Raw genomic sequence first — 19,655 nt, forward strand, 5'->3', positions numbered from 1 at the left:
ACCAAACAAAAAACCTTTTCTGGTTGTTGTGCAGCGGAGACCCAGGGAGGCAGACTTATCCCAGTGGAGGGTACACGTGAGGGGAAGAAGCAGCAAGATGTATGTGAAGTGGTGGGGTATATAAATGCTGATGTGAGGTCATCCAGAACAACTAACAGGGACTCGTGGTCGGGATCCTGATTTCTTTTAAGATAAGATAGAGCATAATGAGTCAATATAGTTGTCATTGCAAAAAACAAGTTTTTACTAGAGTTCACGGTCATAGTGCTGTATACTGAAGAACATTTTTTGGCTGGTACAGTGAGGTATGCTTACTTCTAAGCACACAGTTTGTCCTATTTATTTCACTTCCAGCACATGCTGAAAGCACATACTCTCTGTGGGGAGCACTGCAAATTGACAGATTTGAGAAGAGAAACATTTGATGTATAGAGAAAGCATGGAAGGAAGGAAGAGAGACAGCAATGTGAAACAGGAGGATGAAGGATGTGCCTGTTTACTTTTCTAAGATGATACATTTTTCTGACAACAATAATTCCACAAATACCGACATTAAGGAAAACCAATGCTTTTAGTGATTGAGACAAGTATAACAAGATTAAATTAATTCTTACCATAATTCCTGTGATTTCAATTCAATTAGCTCAGGGACAAATTGCTCCACAAAGTTTTTCATAGATTCTATTAACTTACTTAATGTGGAGTTGAAATTCTGTCATTGCTGTAATAGCGTTACCACATTACTTTCAAGGGATCCCATCTGATGGCTTGTGCAGCTATTTTTACTTTTTAACAAGGAGAGGATGTCACACAATTTACCAGAAAAGAAAATATGTTCTTGATGCTTTAACCTTGTTTAAGTTACTTAATTTGCATTTGAAATTTAAAGAAAGAGTCTTAATTCATGGAGCAATCATGGTGTATATGAGAGTGCAAATTAAAAGTGGCTAGATATAGACAAGCCTAGTTCAGATAAATAAAAAAGCAAATAAAAGTGTCATTTCTGTGTCTGTTAGATCAATAAAGAGGAAATGTACAGGGGTGAATATTAAAAATACTTTTATTAAATACTCATTTTAAAAAGAACATTTCCTGAAGTTGACTGTCATCTTGTCATTTACCATGGAAACCACAAGAAAATCACATTTATGTTTATTTGTTTAGGGAATATATATATATATATATTATATATATATATTTATATATTTTATATATTTTTAATATATTTTATATATTTATAATTATAATTTATATATATTTATATATTTTTTTATATATTTTTTTATATATATATATATAAAAAATCTATATTTATATATAGATTTGCAGTTAAAATTTTGACATTAATTTTGACACTCACCTATGGTGAGGTGTAATGAATGAGTATGCATTGCTACCAGGGTTTAGAGATGTAATTAGTTTATTACCACAATTTACCAGCCTGCAATATTGCTGCAAAATAACAACATATCCAGGCATGCAAACTTCTCCATCTTCCTTGATATTTTAGGAACAATCACATTCTAAGAAAACACACCCAAAAAGCTTCTTCTCTGTCCCAGGTTTTGCACTTCCATGAGGTTTGCCCTTTGAATTGACACCAATATTTGTTTGTGCTTCCTGCACAGGTGGGGAAGAAAAGGCAGTGACATGGGCTAATTTCTGAAAAAATACAGGCCCCCTTATGCTTATTATTGATGTTATCACTCTCATTTGAAGTACTTAGTATCTGTTAAGCATCTGGAAGAAGGTGTAACAGTGAGGTAGATGGTCCATTGGCTAACACAGCAACCTGGTGAAGGACATTGACTTCCACTGGTACAAGGAAGCCAGGTAAGGTATGTAAGCCTTTTCCTACAGTAATGGAAATCCCTCATCACTGGATGGAACAGGAAGCATTGTCTGATAGGTGAGGTCTGCCCAGCATGTGCATGGAGGTCATAGGATGGTGGGCAAGGTGTTTGGGGCCTCCCTGTTGGCTTGGAGCATTGTATAGCTGGTATCCTGAGGAGGGTGGAAGATAGGTCTGTTTGCCTGTGTCACGCATCTGATCTGTCCATCTGTGAAATACCTCAGAAGTTAATTCTTCCTTTGTCAGGAAGGGTGGAACAAGGCACTTGGGGATTAGCAAATACTTTTTTGACCAGATGAATAGCAAAAGGGTAAATTAAAGACAAAGCTTGGTGGTGCTTTTTGCTTTATGCATTTCTACAGTCTTACAGTGTAGGAACACTGTTAAGTGTAGGAACTCCTATCTACAGTGTAGATAGGAGTTGCAACCAACCTTTTTTCCTTCGTGTGTTTTGAGAAATTTAGAGGTTTTTTTTATTGTTGTTTTGTTTGTTTGTTTGTTTGTTTTGTTTGTTTTCCTTTTGTGACCTATGGGTAAAGCTATAAGAGAAGGAAATTCTTTTAGTTTGAATAGAAAAGTACCAACCTGATGAACGTAAAAGCTACTGACCAGTTCCTGGTCAACCAGATTTATTAGGTATCAGATTCTAAGATGAAAGCAGCTGAATCCCATGGAAACAAGCAGAGAAGAAATAAGAGATGGGCAGACTTTAACTGACATTATTTGCAGGTGTCAGGAAGACGAAAGAAATGAAGGAACTGAAGGTAAGTCACAAAAAGGGCAAAACACTGAAATAAATTGAATTGACTGGTGAGATGAACATAAGCAAACATAGTTCTAAACAGCCAAATGCAAAGCTGTGCACTTAAAGACAAAGTCTGTAGGAAACACTTATCTTTATGGGGATGCCATGATTTTCAGACGTCTCCAGGGTCATGGTGATTAATCAGGTGTGTAAAAGTAATAGCCAGGATCAGAATGGCAAATTGAATTTCTGAATAGAATTGGATTTATAAGCAGAAGAATTTCTGGTGCTAGTAAGTGAGTTATATTGCCTCCGTGCTTGGTACTCAGGTAAACATTGTTGTGCTATGGCATCTGGTGCTGTTGTCCACAGTTCAAGACAGATGATTATTATTTTGGAAAGGTGCAAGGAAGCACCTGCAAAGCACCTGAAAGGTCAGAGAACATTTTTTATAGTTAAAGATTGAAGAAGTTTGTTTTGATTAACAAAAGAAGTTGAAAAGTGACTTAATTAAAATCTGTAAGTCTCAAAATAGGAAAGAGGTGAAGGTGTTTCTTCACTCTACGTACAAGCTATCAGAAGCTCTACCTACTGTAAGTTTAAAATTAGGTTGAGAAAAAGGACAGATTTTTAAGCATGGATAAATTACTCGTTGGAACAACATATCAAGGTTTGTGATTTTCACCAAATTCTTCAACAGTTCAACATTTTTAACAAAAGACTGCATGTTCTTTTCAAAGATGTTTTTATTCAAACTCACCCTGCTTTATGTGTATCTTATAACTTGCTCTACACAGGACTAAATAATCAAATACCACTGTTCTATGCATGTAAAATCATATATACCATATATAGTGGGTAATCTCTACTGACTAGATAATCACCAGGGAACCTCATGAGTTCATGGAAATATTGTATGTCCTCTGTGGTCAAGAAAAAAATATCAATTTTATTAGAGCAAATAGGGCCATACAAATATCCTCATCCTGCCCCAAAAGCAATATTTATTTGTCACTGGAGGAGATTTGGGTCACTATAAAAAATAGCATTAAGAACCCTACAGCTGAGGCACATCATCTGCATCTTCCATCTTGTGCTCCCGATGACATCCTAGATAGTAAAGATTGAAACTGTCTATTTATTAGATATGACAGCTTCCACTGATGAGGGTGTTTGTAATTCTAAGAGAAGAGCAGATGCTAAGATGAAATGTCTTTAATTTTCTAACCACAGAGTTGTTGCTTTGGTAGACTACTGAGACAGTGGCTCTGTAATCATTTAATACCAGCTCTATGTGGTTGTACATCATGTAGCAGTACAAATTTGATCAAAATCAGGCAAGAGCATATGATTCTGTTTCTGTTGGTTTAGCCAGAGCACACAGAACAGTATTTATGTTCAATTTTATGCTGGCTTTATGGATTTTATGGCTGCAGGAAGACAGCAGGAAGTTAGAGATGCCTAGACAGAGAATACTTGCTCTATATTAAATCTGCTAGGACAAATTCTTCCCTTCAAAACATTGTTAACCAATTTGTATCACTGGAATGACTCTGTACCAGTGTATTGCATTCTTATGATTACAGTACTTTTAAGATCTGACACTAAATGTCCTAAAAAACAAATTTACTGTCTTGTCAAAACACAGCTTGAGAGCCAAGCTGAACTTAGAGTTGAAACAGTGACACCGGAGTAATCTCATTGCGCCTGCTCTCCAACAACAAACAGTACTGCAAAGCCCTGTGATACCTTTAAGATTGCCAATGATTCCTGAAAAGAAAAAAACAAACAGAAGTCTCCAGTCAAAACAGGAACACTTTGAGGAAAATAGCTGCAGGAAAGGATGGATTACCTTGAAACTCCTGTTTTGTCTCTTTATATGTAGACATTATTTGGAAGAGTTTAAATTTCCTCATGTCTGACCTTCATCAAGTTCTGGGCTTGGGTAGGGTGCTGAGTGAGCTGGGCATGCCAATTAATTTTAATCATGGTAATAATTGTAGTAAATGAATGATCTGCAAGAGTGAATAGCTTCTTTGTCAACTGGATGAATAATTTGGAAACCATAAAAGTGAGTTGGTCGGAGGTTGGGTCACAATGGTTATATTAGTTTTCAAAGCCCAAAGCAGGCATAGTGACAAAGATGAACTTTGAAATTAGTTTGGGAGCAAATATTCCACACAAAACAACAATATAGGCATCAGGACATTCAGTATAGGAAAGAGCCATGGTGGGCTGATTTTTAAGGATGAATGCCTTGTACAGCATGGAATTAAAATATCAAAATTTTTCATGGAGGTAACATGAGAATCAAGGACTTCAAGAAGTCTGGACAGACAGCAAACTTGGTCTTTGCAGTGAAAATCTGGAATGACACCACTGATCTTCATGGTGGCAGATGAACCTGCCTGCATGAAAGCAAGATCAGGATCTACCTCATTACTCTGTTTTGAAAATGTAGAATGAATTTTTAAAACACACTAGAGGGCATGGAGCAGCCTATCCTCCCAGACAAAGGAGGGTCCACTGGATCTGCTGAATTTCACATGGCTTTCCATATGTGAATCCACGAAAGCTCAAGCCTTTATGAAGAGGCATTAACCACCACATCGCTAGACCTGTTGCGTGCTAATTCCTCAAAGCATAAAAAAATCACAATATCACGAGGTAGTTTTTGAAGCATCATTTTGAAAACACATAAAAGTTCCACTCAGAAATATGCAATAAGTCTGATGGTCTTTGTGTTGTTTTACTATGAGGTCACATTCTGGTGTAGTTTTAGAGTTGAGAGTCTTGCCATACAGTGCATAAAATGTATGCGGCCCATTTATTTGCTTGTTTTCATCACACATTGAGAAAATACATAGCTAAAAATACTTCAGGACGTTTTCCATGGAATATCATCCATGGCTCCCTCAAGATATTCTTCTTTAACATTCTTTAAGCCACGTGATATTCAGTGTTTCCAATGACAAAACTGTCCCTCCAGAAATAAGCTGCATAAGTTCCTGTTATGAGCTGTGTGTTGCACACAGTGCAATAATTGCATTCAAACAATGTTGAGGCTACAAAAGCAAGCAGTCATAAAGGTAAGAAATACCAAAATTAAGGTCGTCTGTGCAAACTCTGGTTGTGCAAATGCCCAGCCTGAGCCAATCTCATTACATGACAGCCTATTTTTTCCCTCCTCATTCATTCAAATGACAACATACCTGGTATTTACCAGATGGAAAGCTACTTGATTTTCCTTTTTATTCTTCATGTGTAGTAAGCCATATTCATGGCTTGACATGTTACCTCTTACCCCGCGTCCAGGTGGACTGAAAGTAGAGCAGCCAGTCAGCCTGAAGGTTGCTTAGCTAACCAGCCACGTTGACTCCAATCCTCTGACCTCTCTGCATGCCCTCCTTCTCTGGTGTGGCAAAGCCGTGTTCAGAACTTCATGGGACAAGTCACACACATGGATTAACTTACCTGTTTTAGGGAATTTCCCTGTTGTGTTTCCAAATGCCTCCTTTCAGACAAGGCCCAAGTGTCCCTAATAATGGAAAGCATTACACGAGCCAGGCCTAGAGGTTGCTACCGGCTCTTTTTCCAACTCAAGACTACCAAAGGAAGGAAAATGTCGACCATACCTCAGCAGTGTCTGTTCAAGAGCCACACACCATTGAACTATTGGGTGGAGCTATTTTCTCTAGGGAAGTATGAAATCATGCTTCCCTATGCACAGAAGCTCTTCAGTGACAATCCCTCCTTCCATTGTCCTCCCTGGTTTCACAAGACTGAATCCTACAGCATTGTTCCCAGGGAAAAGCAGACTTTCACCCAACTGCCAGGTCTGCATTTTTCCCATGAGGAAGCACCTATCTGTACCAGGCTGTAAAGGAAAACCCCACCACCCAAACCCTTTGAATATGGAAGAGAACTCTTTCTGTTTAGTAAATAATCATAAAAAGGGATGTCTGAAAGGGTGCAAAGCATTGCTGCAGCTACTAATGATGCAATGATTGATGACGCCAAGTACCTGAGATACAATTAATCCCTTTCATCACCTCATCTCTAGGTATACAGATAGACGTTGTGAATCACGTGGCTTGACCTCTTACTAAAAGTCATACAACTAGCCTATTTTGCATTGGGTTACAACAACAGATTCAGGGATAAATATGATGTTGACACACAGAACTTTGCAGAACTTCCCTAACCTCTTAAAACTGGGAAAACAAACAAACAAAACAAGCAACAGCAACAACAAAACTCAATCTTACGAGGCAAATGGGAACAAACAAAGCATCATACATCAGAGCAGCCCTCAGGCACTCTGCTCCGGTTGCAGAAATCTTTCTGACGAGCCTGTTTGGCCTCTGGAAGGGCACCAGATCCCTTACTCACACCTTCCAGGAAGAAGTGAAGAAGACAAGCCCTAACAGGCTTCTCCAAATCCAGTGCCTCAGAGAGAGGGGCAGCTTCTCAGGGCAGGGAAGGAGAACTGCTACCTTTGCCTTAAGCCAATGTTTTCTACATTATGTTACCAACAGAGCCTTAGTAATCCTCAGTTTCAGGGATAAGATCGGCTCCCTCCTAGATCACGGGCTAAAAGCATGCACAGCCTGCCTAGAGCTGATATCAATTTTACACATTGAATCGCTGAAGCTGAGGAAGCTGCAGCTGCCAAAAAATGGGAATGTTTTTAAATTAAGGCACCACGTGGACCCAGCAAGATTCTTGTTTAGGAAATGAAATGAGGACAAACAGCAAGAGAGGTACTTCATTGCTGATTTTAACAGCTAAGTTTCCCTTCAAAGTGCATCAAGCTCCCCTTTTTTTGTTGTTTGTTTGTTTGTTTCTCTCTCTCTCTCTCTAATTCAGCTTCTGTGCTGAGCGTAGAAGGGAGAAATCAAAGACCTCAATCCTGCTTTCAAAGCTGGTTCACACCATAGGTGTGCAGGGGGAGATTGGCCCCAGCACAGCAAGAACTATTGGGACCCACCAGTTCCTGCTTCACTGTGGGAAAGCAGACTTCAGCAACTCTTCACCTTCTGTGCTTGAGCAGAGTGACATCTCCTTTCACACTTCTTTTTGCTTACACGTAGCCAGTAGTTTTGAATTCCCAGTAGCAAAGTCTACATCCAAGCCATTGAGAGTTGTCACAGGGAATGTAACTACAAAGTTATTTGCCTATATTCATCCATTATGGGGAGGGAAGAGGAAGTAATAAGGAGATGCATGGTGGTGGAACTGAGCAGCAGAAAGATGACATTTCAAAGGAGTGAAAATGCAAATAGGAATCTAATGAAGGCTAGTAATAGGGCTGAAGAGAGGAGGAGTGTATATACTCCTCAGTCATCTTGCTGTCTATTCACATTAGAGTTGCAGTTGTTCTCTATATGCCAGTGCACAGCCTTCCTTTCAGCAGAAGTGAAAAGAGTATATAGGTTTCTTTTCCACATATACCCTTCTACTTTACTTAGCCACACTGATTACATATTCCTTTCCACCTCGGATAAGCAAAGGGATACAAGAAGACAGAAATAAATGAGAATGTAAGACACACTCTTTCACACTCTTACAATCATCAGGCTAAATGTATAATTTCTGCAGCTCCACGGAAGGCAGTGAAGCTGAAATTAGTTCTTCATGCATGGATTATGGTATTGCATAGTAATTTTTAGGAATCTGTAAAGTGCAGTATGAATGGTTTATGCTCAGTCCTAAGGGTGAGGTGTTTTATTTGTTTTCTTCTGCTAGGTCACAGTTATATTAAAAACTCGAGGAAATATTTATTTGAAAGTCTCAGTACAAATGAGAGAATTATTTTGAAAAGAAGGGTCAAAAAGAGCTGCAGAGTCCTAAGAGTCAAAAAGTCAGTTGAAGAGAGCAGAAAAAAAAAAGTCTAGAAAAATACTGTAGAGGTGACTAAACCTAGCAACTGCAGAAAACAAAATAATGTATCCCTTTTTATTTGTTAAAGCCAAGAGGAAATTAGAGAGCCATGAAAGGCGACAGAAGCACCATGACAGACAAATTTCTGATGGACAATGGGCAATCCAAACTTGGTATTTTGTGTTCTTTCTTTGCCTATGTCTAGCATTCATCCATTTGCTTTTGCTGTACATCACATCCACATCTTAAAAACAAACTCAGATGGACTCAATTCTTAGATTTTCTTCCTGAAGGAATAGAAAGTTCATTGAGGTGGAGGAGAATTGGAAGTCAGTAACCTTTAATATAGAACAGACTCCAAATCCAGGTTGTTTCATAAAAAGGAAACAAAGCAAAGCAATCTGAAAAATCAGATTAGCAGGATAGAAACATAAACATCAAATGCAATAATAACGGATTTAAATTAAATGCAAGTACCTAACCAGGCTAAACCTTTCAGTCACAATCTGTTGTATTAGTGCTCAGATACGCAGACTAGAGAATTCTGTTGTTTCTGGTTCTTAAGGAATAAATGTCACTTTGTGTCTGCTGACTGCATCTGAAGTCAATAAATCCATCTGCTGCCTTTCACGCATGTAGAATGCATTTAGATCCCCTCCAAGCCGTGTTCATTGGACGGCTTGATATAATTAAATGGGCTGCATGGCACTTTCAGATCCTGTTGAATCCAAGCTATCAATTTAGGTACGTATATTTCAGTCTCTCCCAGCTACAAGAGGAAAGGGGAGCACAAATAGCAATAGTCCTAAAGTGTGTTCTTTGCCATTGTATGTTGTCAGATATGATGGTAAGGTATTTGACAAATAATAAATGAAGATAGCAGCTAATTTGAACAAGTCCAGCCAATTCTAATTTAGGTTAGGAAAACCCTTTATCAGCGTTCTTGGTAGTGCCTCTGTGGACTGAAGGGAGTACAGAGAATAAGTTATATCTCTTTCCATTAAATGAATGTAACACCTTTATTAAATGGCAATATGTTAGCTTGTCAAAACTCATCATCCTCATGCTGAGCAATAAAACATTCCTTAATGTAATGCAGCACTATGTTGTTACCTAGCTCACCTAGAAGGAAAATTCCACATAAACTGTTTGGTGCCATCTGTTGCTTTGCCTCAGCAAGTTTTCCCTTTAGGAAATAACCCCTGTGAGATGTTTAGTTAACATCATCTTTCGAAAAAGTCTGAATAAACCTCTTGCACTGAACCAATCTTAACATACTGATTATTTTTTTTTCTTGCATCTATACTTAAAAAAAAAAAAAAATTATGCCAAGCATGGAAATTTCCTTCCAATGTTAGGAGAAATGCAAGTCAACCAGCTGTCCACAGTGATTGTCTCATCTTATTAAAGACTAAAACTAAACAGAATTAGCAGTCTTCTATTTTTTTTCCCACAAATATTATGGTTTCATTTCATTAGTTCATGTGCACAAGTCCTTTTTTTCTAAGTAACTCCATTTCTAAAGTATCTGCACAATTGCATTTTTGACTTGGTCATCAGGTTGTTTGGCATAGAAGTAGAATGAAAAACTAAGAAGGGATAGGAAGAGAAAATGTTTCAGAGAGAAAACGAACTTTTCTCAATTAGGCAAACAAGAGCAATCTAGATAAATTTGTGCTACATGATTGAAGTTTTGCCTCGTTCACATTTATTTTTTTTTTCTGTATTTGACATTTCCCTCACAAGAAACTGGTTGTAGAGAGAGAAAAAAAAAAAGCAAAGAGACTGCAACCTACTATTCACCTGGATGCTATAAAAATATCTTTCATGTGTCAAGTGGTACAGTGTAGGTGGTATAATTTGGCATTATCTTGCATTGCTACTCATCTATCACCACACTTTTTAAAACTATCCTTGTCATTGGTACGGTGTCTATACACAAAGTGATTGCGCTTTTTACCTTGTTGCAAAAATAGATTTCAAAATACTAGCAGTTCAGAAGAAGACTGACTATTTACTAACATCTAGATACCTTTATATAAATACACTTATAAAATATGAATTCAAAGATTTAATTATCTAGTAGTTTATAGAAAGAGAAGTTGCTATTTCACAGTTTATTTTATTAACCAAAAGAATGAGCTTGCAAATTTCTTCAACAAGGATTTATAGCAAAAACATACACTAATAGGGACCTGAACTCTGAGGTTTAAGTTTGATCATTAGCAGAACTAACTATTTTACAATCTACTTGGGAAAATACTAGGCAAAATGCTTTCACAGCACTTCACCTTTACATGACCGATGTGGCAATGTGGGCTCTGGTTACTTGGGCAACTGATCAACTTAACCTTGGCTGTAAATGCAATGCTGGAAAGAGATTACAGAAAGGTAGCATGAAGGAAAGAGCTAATTTGAATAGAAAAAGAATAATGCCTAGAATCATGAGCAAGGAAGTAGTTTTAGGACCCTGAGCTGTTCTTAAGTACAAGACAAAGGAAAGTTGAGTGTTGGCCAACCTCTGATTCAGACATCGTGACATTATAAAGAAGAGGGGCTGAGGGAATTTCAGATCACTTACCCACTGTGTCTTATCAAAAGTGCCAGATTCTAGTTATATAGAGTATGAAGAATGAAGGAAATATTTTGTACAAGTACAAATTAAAATATGCAAATATTATTCACTTCTTGCAATGGGGAAATCCTGAACTTTAGAAGTCTGCATTTCTTATCTGGGGCACACCTCACTATTATGAAAATGCATAGCATTTATACATAGTATTTATTCTAAAACTACTTGATAGCACTGGGATAAGACCTGGGATTTTTCCATCTTATAATTGTGACCATATGAGTCAAAGAGACTGAATACACATATATTTGAATATTATCAAAATTATACAGACTAAGGATGCGATTCTCCCTTTTTTCATTTCTCATTCTCGTTTCTCTACAATTGACAAAATTTGTGAGACTATGATAAAATATGAAACAGTGGATAGAAGTGGTATTTGCAGTTTTCAAGATCATATAGAAAGTGTGGATACTCTATAAGGCATCTCATCTGGCATCTCTTGGCAATTGGGCTAAGAATTTATAGCAATCAAGAATTAAGACACTAATCAGTGGTTTAAAAATCCACTAACTGAAAGATGCCTTATTATCATTAAAAGGTTTCTTTATTAGGTCCTAAAGGGATTTGCTCTTTTTCTACAGTACATTATCATCAGTAATTCCAAAGCAAACATGCATACCAAATGACAACCATTTCTGTATGAAATGAGGCTTGCAGGAGTGGCAAATAGTACAAAGCACAGGTGACTGAGCCCTCTCAATCATTTGATAAGCTAACTATCAAAGTTTTAGGGCAGCAACCTATGAAACAATACTTTGAAGAGGAAAGCAAAGCATCTGAGGTCATGGAAGCTAGAGAGCTGAACATATGCTCTCAGCCTGATCCTCTTAGTAAGGGTGATCACTATTCTTACCGTATAGTAAAAATCTAAATAGGAAATTATACTTTTTTATTTTTTATTTTTATTTTTTTTTAACTCTAATGACTATTTTTTAATCTTTTGTTAAATCTAGGCTCCTGCCATATGCTCTTAGTGTTTTTCTGGGAGCTAGAAGGGTTGAAAGGCTCTTTTCTGATATTTGTGTTTTGCCTATAAGTTAATGCAAAAGGAACTCCTGTCCTGAGTGAGAAGGAAAACTGTCAAGTTCATGTCTGTGACAAAAGGGTAGGGCTTGTTGATCAGAATACTGATTAAGTTTTTCTCTCCATTGAAAATACTGGTATCAGCTCTCAAAAGCTCGCAGTATCTCAGTGAGATATACCCGTTCTGCGAAGACCAGTTAGGGAGTTTTTTCTTGATTTTCTTTGTTTGCTTTGTTTATTTTACCACTAAATAGTGTGGACAAAACTCACTCCTTTGAGAAGCCCAAAGCATGGATTTTACTTCTGCTGATCACAGCTATGAAGTTGAGGAAACCTCAGTGCATGGGCAGAAACCATTTTCATCTGTGAGTTCATCAGCAGGGTTGTCTCTCCTTTTTAACTTTGCTCAATACTGTGACTGAAATAAGGACAACAGAGTCTATTTTTGTTTTTACATGGAATTTATTATGTCACTGTAGCTCAGTAATTGAGTTTATGTGGAATAAAACCATACAGAATTTCAACCATACTTTAAAGTCTGTCTTGCAAATCAGTGTCATGTTGCTACTGGTTTAAGATCAGTACTGTCAAATATAAAGAAAACACAGGAAATATATCCTTCTTTTTCAGGAAATGCTTGTATCATTGAGTCGGTAAAACTGTTTCAGTTTAAGAGAATCAGATTTAAATACTACTTACAGACATGCATAACATCTTAGAGCAGCAATAAATATTTTGGGTATATTAAGTGATTGCTTAATTTCAGAAGCTAGCAGATGAACTAACTGTGTTAGTTTCACTCTTCCTGTACATAAGATAATATAACAGCTTGAGGAAGCATTTGCTTTTAAAATAAAATTCTGAGATTTTCTGGAAATGTACTTTCCTTACAATATACCAAGTTTGGGTCTTGTGCCCTATTGCTCAGAATATTTGTATTCTCTTTATATATTAGATATATTTATTAAATGTTAGTTGAAGGGAGGGAAACAGAGATATCTGTGTTTCTTTTTAATGGGGATAAAGAACACTTTTAAATTTTCACAAACAGAATTGCTGCTATGCAATTTTGAATCCTGAAACACTATTTTAAATACATATCTAAGTCAAAACATATGTTGTATCACTAAACTGATGAAACTACTGATCATAACCTTACAGCTCAACTTTTCCTCTCTTCTCTTGTCCTATAACAAGGGACAGGTTACAAGATACAGGCTGGATTCCTCATTACAGCTCAGCCTTGCTGAAAGGAAGAGGATAATGGGAATGTCAAACTTTTAGCTTCTGCCATTAAACCCACATGTTGTTTAACTCTAGCTGTTCTGCTTTGTCCTTCTTGCCATGGTCTAAAGGATGATCCTGGTCCCACTTACCACTGCCAGCACTCAGTGGCAAGTTATACACCACTTATACGTAGCAAACTCAGAGAAAAAGAAATAAAGAACAATCACACTGGATCTGTGACAGCCAGGGAGCTTTCTTTACATACCAGTATTCTCAGTACAATCACCTTTATTGCCCCAGCAGGACTTTTCCAAATCTACCCTAAAACATTGTTCTCCTGCTTTGTAGAACCTCAACGGTAAACTTCCAAACATTATTTTCTGCTTGCATCTGTCTGCCGTTTTGCCTCTCTCTCTTCCAGTTTATTTCACATATTCTGACACAATCCAAGAAAACAACAGATGGCAACTTCATCCAAGTGGGTGTTATCCACTAGGGACTGCAAAACAAGAGCTTGTTTTCCATTAACTTCCTGCCTTTCAGGTTAAAAGTTTCAGATGAACCTACTAAAATTTTCCAACCAACATAAGTCTCAAAAGCAAGTTAGGATAGAGTGGCTGGTTTAGTCAGAGAAAGATCTGCCTTTAACTTCAGTAAACCTGCCCTCAAACAAAATTTTGAGTCTAACCTATATTGACAAGATTTAGATTTGGGATTTCTAACATGCAAGTTAACATATGAGTAGTAGCATTGATAATACCCTCCACCACAAGAAACAGACATAGTGTAAAAGAAAAGTAGATGAATGAGGAGGTAGAAAACATCTGGTAAAAGACAGCTGGTGGATTAAAAGGCTTGGGAAAGATGGGGAAGAGGAACGGAAGAATTAAGGACAGAAGGAGCAAGAAGGAAAGGAGAAAAGGAATCAAGGAGTAAAGAGGGAAGGAAGGAAGGAAGAAAGGAAGGAAGGAAGGAAGGAAGGAAGGAAGGAAGGAAGGAAGGAAGGAAGGAAGGAAGGAAGGAAGGAAGGAAGGAAGGAGGGAGGGTACAGAGTGTAGTAGGGGGTACTTATTCACACGGTGGTTTTGCTGGATTCCTATTCCTGATCCCATTTTCAATTTTTAAAATTCAGGGCTTCCAACTGTTCTAAAAATCATTGAAAATAAATGCTGTAAAAGAGTTACAAAAAATAAGACAGACTTTAAGTGGATTTCTTTAGGTGAAAGCGGGGCAATATCAATACACTATCCTTACAAGAAATGAGGGAAAACTTCCTTTCCATTCCTCAGCAATAAATAACTTTTTAATGAGCAAAGAAAGAGAAGTGCAAATGCTTCAGGATAAATATGGTGATTAGCTGTGAAATAGGGAAGTAAGCATATGAAGCACTAGAAAATTTAGCTCAGGTCACAGATGACGTTTCGGCTTTTTCTTACTTTCCTAGGTCTGCTCAGCCTACGGCTTAATCAGTACAGCATGCTACAAGTGATATAATTAATTGCTGTTACTGAAGACATATTATTAGAAATAGTGTCAGAACACAGAAAAATTACTGACATTATAAAAGCAAAGGTAGGTGATCATCTCTAATGCTGGGAAGAAGGGGGAACACAACTGAACTGGAATACGGGACAGTTACATTGACAATGCTGTTGACAATACACCAAGAGGTTTCAAAAGGCATATGAAAAGGAGCAATTCAAATCAGATAAAGAATTAAGTAGTTGGGTTTATCTGGCTTACATTTGGATATCTTAAGTAACCCATTCAGATAGTGAGGCAAAGTTCCCATTAGAAAGCCATGGATGTTCTGAGAGAACAATTCATCTGAACAAGTCATCCGAATGCAGATGCCTGCCTTAGGTCAAAATGAATTGCCCTTTCACGGTGTCTATTTTTTCTTTTCTCTGGCTATAAGACAGACCTTTGGTTGAGTGCTCACGCTTAGATGACCAACTCCTATTTGCTTAGGATCAAGCCCACCCAGAATATGAACAGTCACTGAGTAACGAATGCATCAAGTACATGACTGACATGAGGAAGACTTTTGTACTGGTTCTGAAAGGATTGTAGTGGGTTGACCCTAGCCAACAGCTATACAGATGTGTTCGTCACTCTTGTTCTAAAATCCTTTATTTTGTCTGTTCATTAGGAAGAATTTACATATTGGTCAATCCTGTAGAATTAGAATATTGCTAAACAATTGTTTACAAACCCCCGGAGACATAAAAGCAATCTGAAATACTGCTATAATTAAACTTTTTTTTTGCACTGCACATTCCTCCTGTCCAGAAACAGTAGGAATTTAAATGATGGCTCTTTCACATTGACTTGTTAATAATGAGAAATCCTTCCAGTACCAAGAAATAGGGTTTATGAAATACAGATGTGATACTTTTAGTAGAGTCATTTTGCCTGAATTAACATAATTAGCAAGAAATTTAAAAATTTAAATAGATATCTGGATTTCCTGATACTAGCAATGAAGTAAGATAATTACGAAAGCTGAGTACATTAATCATTAAAAAATATAGGAATTACTGTGTTTAATTTTACACTCTTCTGTCTTCCACTTCATTTTTTTTTTGTGTGATTTCAGGGCGATGGTTTCTTCAGTTTGTCTCCCCCTGGTGGAAGACCCCTTCTGCGTCTCAGCAAAACCTTTAATCTTCAATTTTCCTTTTCCTTCTTCATTTTTACTATGTGGTTCCATTGTTATTACCATAACGGAATAATCTATACACAGCAATGCCTCTATGCCAGCCCTGATGACTACATCTTTCAAGTTTATGTGTGTTCCTATTGCCCCAGGTATCAGCTGTCTGGGCTACAATTTATGCAAAGTGTTCTCAATTCTCCTCAGCTTAAATAAATACAATTATACCATATTGTTTTTCAGTGATTCTTCTGTCTCCCAGATCAGTTCAGAGACTGGATCAGCATGAAGCAGATTCTTCAGTGGTCTGAACTGGACCTGGTGAAACAAAGAAGACTTAAAGCTAGTCACAGTTAAATCACGTCACAAATTGGGAACACCTTTTCTAAGCCTCCAGCAATCTTTCAGTGGCATAGATATATTCTATTTCTTGAAGGACTATAGATAGCATGGTCTACTCTATTTTTCAAAGCATCCCTCCATAAATTTGGGTGAAAATATATATTTATTAATAACAAGCACGGAATCTGTCTTGGGCTTATTTGCGCTGACAGTGGTTGCTGAATATTATTAGCATTAGCGTGGGCTGCCAAGTGTCTTTGTGACTGCAGTATTTTATAGGCAGAGGGAAGTGTTCAGGTTTATACATGCAGGTCTGAAGAAGGAAAAACCCATGATTAACCACCACTTTGGTGTCTGAGGGAGCACACCTCTTCCACAGCATGAGTTTTTGTCCTGTGAATACATTCAGACTGTACTGTTGATTTTCCTTCCTTTTGTGCTCTTTCCAGAGGGCACTGCTATTCAAATAGGACATTAAATAGAATCTGTTGTAATTAAGCAATTAGCTACACAATTAAGTCTTAAAATTAGATAAATGCTGCACCCAGTAACTGCCTGTGAAGTGACACCCAGTTACTCATTCACTGGGCCCCCACCTTCTCTTCTTCAAATGCCCTCTAGTACCAATGGCAATGATAATTAAAAATGAGAGCAACTAAAACTCACAGAACTGGTAAGTTCCTGCATACTGAGTTACTGAGCCACAGTGCTTTTAGTTAGGCACATTTGCACCCGTGGCAATGAGCTGGTTCATTTTCCAGCAGCTCAGAGTAGACAGAGGAACCCATACCTACCCCTGACTACCTGCGGTGACCTAGGAAGGGATTCCAGATGTTGATTTACCACAAGGAATGGCATTAATACCTTGCTCTCATTACCTTTACCTACAGTACTACCTCCTTCCATACAACACCGTGCAACAGGCTGGGCTGTCAGATGCTCCTTGTGCAATGTATGTCAAGGCCAAGTACACTCAGATCTTGCAAAACAAATCTTTCCTCCCATGAACTCATTTATTGTGCTGCATGGACCTATTCTGCTAATGCCTACCCACAGGAATAACTACTTAGTCTTTGAAATCAAAGTATGACTGACTAGTTGTATGCAAACTGGGTTAAGCCCTTGAATTCCAAGCTTTTGAAGACAAAACCGCATCTGACATGCTTTGCAGTGCTCTTGAACTCCTTTAACATATTATGAAGTTAAGAAAATAAATGTAGGAATTAATGTAAGGCTTAGGGCAAGTCCTTAAACTGACCTTCAGCCCAAACGGATGGTGAACACTGAGGAAGGAACGATGAATGAATAATAGTGTCCTGAGCATGAATGAAAGCTCCACAATCCCATTTAAGCATCCTTAGAACATTAATCCATTTAAGATATTAGGACAGCAAAAGGCCGTTGTTCAGGACAGCAAGTGAAAGTCGAGATGGGCTGGGCTGCTCCTTCCAACGCAGAGAGATACCATATTTCAATTCTGAAAACATATTCAGAGAAAATGGAGATCTTTTGTTGTTTAGGGGGCTCCACTGGGGGCTTTAAAAGTGCTTGTTTCAAAAAGAAAAAATCCTACAGCCACTTAAAAAAGAAAGAAAAAATACAGCTCTGAAGGTATGAGCTCAACTTGTACTGCATTACTTTAATCTCCTCGTAATTACCATTTTCACATCTCTTTCACTTGTCATAAAATTGCATCTTCCCAGACTGTCTGATAAAATTATATAGTTAGCTACCGTACATCGAAGACAGCAGGTGAAAGCAAGTTGCATATTCACACACCGAAACTCTGGTTGACCTAAAAAGAATGAGATTTTTGTATTATTTCCTGCCTTTTCTTTTGGAAGCTATTCTCACTTGGTGCAGTTAATGTTTCTAATTTCCAATTTAAACTGTTTCATCTGAACATAACCAAGAAGGAAAACAAATAGCTGAAACAACAACCAAATTGTGTAAGGTTTGTCTTTGTCTGGTTTGTAGAAGACAATGCAGTATTACTGCAAATACTAAGAGAATTCTAGGATCTGTGTGAAATAATCTTGTTCAGAGAAATAAAAGATTGTACATCACTTCAGATACAGCCTTTATGAGAGATAAATTATCAAACATGTTTAAGGTCTTTGCTTTTAGAAAGAAAATCCCACCATGGCCTCATGACAGTTTGTTTGTTTGTTTGTTTGTTTGTTTGTTTTGTGTTGTTTATTTTTTAATTCTTAAAGATTTTTAGTTTATTCTTAAAATACAGGTTTTCATTTCAATTTTCATTTTCATTTTCACTTACAATTTTCATTTTAAAATTCCTGGAAAAATAGTCATCTCCTTTGTCTTAATTTATATGAAAACCAAGAGATTATATCAATACAACTCTGTGTGGGATTTCAAATCTCAGACCAGGTCACTTAGATCTGTTTTATACCTGCACTTGTGTGAATGCACAGTCTGTGAAGGTTTTCATTTGGTGTTCATGCAATGCTAATGCAGTCGTGATGTGCAGGCCAGAACGGTTTTTCCCACAGATGACAGCACAGAAGGCACAATTTTGTGCAGTTTTTTTACTTTGACAAGATCGAGGGGTCAGGCAGCTGATTACTGTTGTATGGACCCAGAACATATGCCACCAGGGTATTCACTGGCAGCTCCTTTCAGCGAGGATTTAGGATACTGGTGTGGCACAGTTGGGTGCTCACCTCATTCTGGGCTAAATCTCACACTGTGTGGCACTAGCAGCTCTACCCTGTGGTCAGCCAGCCAGGTTGATGATTTTTTTTTATGTGTGTGAAAGTAGTGCCTGCAGAGAGTTCAAAGGTTCAGGAATGAGGCAACAACTATTTTCATCTTTTGGGATTGTGTAACTCCCACAAATGGCTCCAGGCCCTACCGAACTAATGTTGCAAGTTCCGCAGCCAGAGTAAAAGTTAAGTTTTGTTCGTTAACAGCAAACACGAGCTTGTGAGATTGCCTCAGAATTGCTGTACATTTAAATAACCTTTGTGATGCATGGAATTAGCCTGAACAGAACAGGGACAACACTGAATTATATGGGAGTAAGATTAATCCTGTCTTCGGGAACTTTGGCATTTTGCTTGATGATGTTATCTCACCAGCACATGTTGTCTGTGACCCTTTGCAGATTATTCTGTGCAATATTCTGGAGATAGCAAAATGCAATCTATCAAGACATAAATGTTAGGAAAAGCCAAGGTGTTTATAACTTTAAAAAAAAAAAAAAAAAAAAAAAAAGGCAATCTATCACTTCAATATGAAAATGGATAAAGATTTATTTCAGGTAATTTTG

This window comes from Aythya marila, assembly GCF_965140915.1.
Source record: "Aythya marila genome assembly, chromosome: 1".
In the NCBI taxonomy this organism is placed as follows: domain Eukaryota; kingdom Metazoa; phylum Chordata; class Aves; order Anseriformes; family Anatidae; genus Aythya; species Aythya marila.